At 41.9% G+C, this 4,081-nt stretch overlaps 1 pseudogene; it reads right to left on the bottom strand.

The window, feature by feature from the left end:
- Positions 1 to 866: 866 nt before the first annotated feature.
- Positions 867 to 2,931, bottom strand: LOC108892957 (nuclear factor NF-kappa-B p100 subunit-like; annotated as a pseudogene).
- Positions 2,932 to 4,081: the final 1,150 nt, after the last annotated feature.

The raw sequence follows: 4,081 nt of genomic DNA, 5'->3' as shown, positions 1-4,081 counted from the left end.
CCGGACACGAAACTACAAAGACCCAAAACAATCACCGTCACAAACAGACTTTAAATGACCAGGAGACTGGATTACACAGAAAGAGAAGAAAAGTGACCGGAAACACACACAAACAGACCAAAAGAAGATGTTTGCTTCTCATGCTAATGCTAATGTTTGCTGCTAACTTGTTAGCTCATTAGCCTTACCTTCAGCGTCCAGCCTCACTGAAGTTCGACAAAAACAGCTCCAGAGTTTATTTTAACACCGAGGCTTCTTCAGTAATGAAGTTTGTCACATTCCTAACAAACTAAAGGGCCGAAACGACGACTCAAACGACGGTTTTACTCCATGTTTTCACTTGATTTCAAACTCCGTCTCTCCACCGCTCTGCTCTCCTCTTCAGCAAACCAGTCAATGACGACACACGCCAGCAAACGTCGGCAGACAGACGCTGATTGGTCGATATTGGTCGGCTGATGCTGCTCCGGCTTCTGATTGGTGGAAATAGCATAACCTATACTAGCAAATGATTTGTTTTATTTTACTCTAGTATTAATAGATTTTTTAGTATATTTAGCTATTTTCAATCAATTTTTCTTCGCTTGAACTTCAGAGTTTGAGTTAGTGGGTTAAACAGTTTAACAGACATTTGATTTCTGTTTCATTTATAATCATCAGCAAGTTTCATCAAAAACCAACTAAACTGTATTAATTGCTGTTACAACGCTAGTTTTAATATAAAAAGACCAAATTTCCATCATTTTCACTACAAATCTCATGAAGTTGTAATATTACCTAAATGACTTAGTATCTCAGAATTTTGATTTGTCAATTTTGAGTTAACACGAAATTTAACTTTTAAAGTGAAACTGATCACAAACACGTTTTAATTTTAGGTACAATGACTATTTATTATTTTTGTCATTCATAACATTTAACATAGTTTTTTACCCACTGGTATGAATGAGCTTCAACATCTGATGAGCTCAGGCTGTAACAGGTGAGATGTGTTGCGTTCCAGAGCAGACAGAAAATAGGAAATTCCAGTTTTGACAAAAAGCAGATCAACTCTTCTGCCCTGTTGTCAAATTAACAAGATAACACATGACACACAGTGTAAACACAACAGATTAGATTTTACTCAAAACATATCATTGTCAGAAAAAAAATCTGCAGCATTTGGCTTATACTGGAAGTTTGTCCTGGAGGGCAAATTTTAAAACTTTCAAGGTGTCGTTAGGTGAAACTTAAGGACCCCAGGTTGTCCATCAGACATCATCCAAAACACAGAAATACTTACAAGAAAAACAAAATATAAATTAATGAAAAACGTGAAGAAGCTGAAAACTGAAATCAAACTAAACGGACACATTTTATGAAACAAGAAAACACTTTAATATCTATGATACATCCTTATTGTAAATCTGCTGTTTGTACTTTTATTTTCAACAAATTCAGTTTTAAAAGCTTTTTAAAATATTTGTCCTCAACCTCTTAAATTTTCAGTATTTTTGAAAACCTGTGAATTCTCTGACATTAATATGTTTTTGTAAGGCCCAGTCAGACTAATGGGAAAACCAAACCACCGACACTGTGTCATAAATGTCCGACCTTCCTCTCCGTCTGAAACGCAGCTTTCATCTCCTCTGCAGGTAAACGAACATCTCACTCTGCTGAGAATAAACCAGCGTCAGTCTCTGCTGGATGAGAGTCTGCAGGTTTAAGTCCAGTTCTGCAGAATCCCGGTTCCTGCAGGATGAGAAGACGCTAACGAAGCTGCTCTGCACTTCCTGTTCGTCACTGATTGGCCACAGACGGCTCCTCTTCTTCCATTGGCTGGCTGCCGAATCCGCTGTCGACCGTGGCGTCTGATTGGACAGAAAAGATAAATGAGGTGAGTGCAGCTGCAGTTTGAATCAGAACCAGAATCAGATCTGTTGTGTTTCTGGTGTTTTCAGTTCACCTGTGCTGTGTTTGTCGTCTCGTAGCTCGTTGTTCCTGAGCAGCCGGACTCCCTCCGACAGACCGGAGAGACTGAAGAGCTTCGACCAGACCTTCAACTGGACCCCCGCCCAGCTTGAGACACAGACACAGGTCATCAGGTAAACTGTGTCTACAGGTAAACCATCTCTACAGGTAAACAACGCTGGTTTTGACCCAAGATGGATGCTGGTCCATGTTTCCTCTCTCCCTCTCTCCCCCCATCTCTCCCCTCTCTCTGATTGGTTACCTTGTAGTGCTGCAGCAGGTGATGGCAGGGTGTCGGACTGTCCTGGTACAGGTGAGTCAGCGTCATCATCCCCAGCTTCTCCGCCAGTTTCCTCCAGGGAACGTCTCCGACACTCAGCACCTCCACCAGCCGGGACAGCGTCTCCTCGTCCAGACCAGAACCCTCCACCTCTGCAACACCAGGTTCACCTTTTAAACTTATTATTTTTCATAACTTACTTCTTGTCAGCCTCAGTTTGAACAATCTCTGATCAGTGAGTTTGGGCGTCCGTTACTGAGACCCTGAAGCTCTGCCTGGTGACCTCTGACCTTTACGTGTATGAGGAGATAATTAAACAGGAGGGTGAGAACAGACGAACCTTCGCTGCTGCTCGGTTTGATCCTTTTTACTGCAGTGACGACTCGACTTCGGACTCTGTCTGGAGTTTAACAGGTTCCTCACCTGAGGAGACGAGGAAAGAATTAGACTTGTGACATTAAACGTTTAACCTCTCCTGCTTTCTCTTCACCGTTACCAATAAAACACTGGACATTACCTTTTGGCATTTAGCGAGGTCCAGAGGGGGTGTGTCCTGCAGGTCTCTTACGAGGGTTGATTGTCTGTGAGGCGGCGGCCTCTGGCTCTCTGACTTCCTCTGGTTCGTCCTCGTCTTTTTCTTCATCTGACGAGTAGCTGAAGAAAAGCGGCTCGTCGTTCTCGATGTTCTTATCAGCACCTGAAATACAGTATTTGATTTAATCACCTGTCTGCTTCTCTGTGTTTCAGTGTGATTCAGTGTGTTTCAGAGTTTTTCAGTGTGTTTCAGTGTGTGTTTCAGAGTTTTTTCAGTGTGTTTCAGTTGTGTTTCAGAGTGTGTTTCAGAGTGTGTTTCAGAGTTTTTTCAGGTGTGGTTTCAAGTCAGTGTGTTTCAGTGTGTTTCAGTAGAGTGTGTTTCAGAGTGTTTCAGTGTGTTTCAGTGTGGTTTCAGAGTGTTTCAGTGTGTTTCAGTGGTGTTTCGTTGTGTGTTTCAGAGTGTGTTTCAGTGTGTTTCAGAGTGTTTCAGTGTGTTTCAGTGTGTTTTGTTGTGTGTTTCAGTGTGTTCAGTGTGTTTCAGAGTGTTTCAGTGTGTTTCAGTGTGTTTCAGTGTGTGTGTTTCAGTGTGTTTCAGTGTGTTTCAGTGTGTTCAGAGTGTGTTTTCAGTGTGTTTCAGAGTGTGTTTCAGTGTGTTTTCAGTTGTGTGTTTCAGTGTGTTTCAGTGTGTTTCAGTGTGTTTCAGTGTGTGTGTTTCAGAGTGTGTTTCAGAGTGTTTCAGAGTGTGTTTTCAGAGTGTTTTCAGTGTGTTTTCAGTGTGTTTCAGTTTTCAGTGTGTTCAGTGTGTTTTCAGTGTGTTTTCAGTCAGTGTGTTCAGAGTGTGTTTCAGAGTGAGTGTTTCAGAGTGTGTTTCAGTGTGTGTGTTTCAGTGTGTTTCAGAGTGTGTTTCAGAGTTTTTCAGAGTGTGTTTCAGCAGTGTTTTCAGTGTGGTTTCAGAGTGTGTTTCAGTGTGTGTTTGTTTCAGAGTTTTTCAGTGTTTCAGTGTGTGTTTCAGAGTGTGTTCAGTGTGTGTTTCAGAGTGTGTTTCAGTGTGTGTTTCAGTGTGTTTCAGAGTGTTTCAGAGTGTTTCAGAGTGTCAGAGTGTGTTTCAGAGTGTTTCAGTGTGTCAGTGTGTGTTTCAGTGTGTTTCAGAGTGTGTTTCAGAGTGTTTCAGTGTGTTTCAGAGTGTGTTTCAGAGTGTGTTTCAGAGTGTGTTTCAGTGTTTTCAGTGTGTGTTTCAGAGTGTGTTTCAGTGTGTTTCAGAGTCAGTGTGTTTCAGAGTGTGTGTCAGTGTGTGTTTCAGTGTGTGTTCAGAGTGTT

Source organism: Lates calcarifer, unplaced genomic scaffold (assembly GCF_001640805.2).
Source record: "Lates calcarifer isolate ASB-BC8 unplaced genomic scaffold, TLL_Latcal_v3 _unitig_2584_quiver_1410, whole genome shotgun sequence".
Taxonomy (NCBI): domain Eukaryota; kingdom Metazoa; phylum Chordata; class Actinopteri; family Centropomidae; genus Lates; species Lates calcarifer.
Note: the sequence above shows the minus strand (reverse complement) of the source record. Positions and strands in the feature narration are given on the sequence as shown.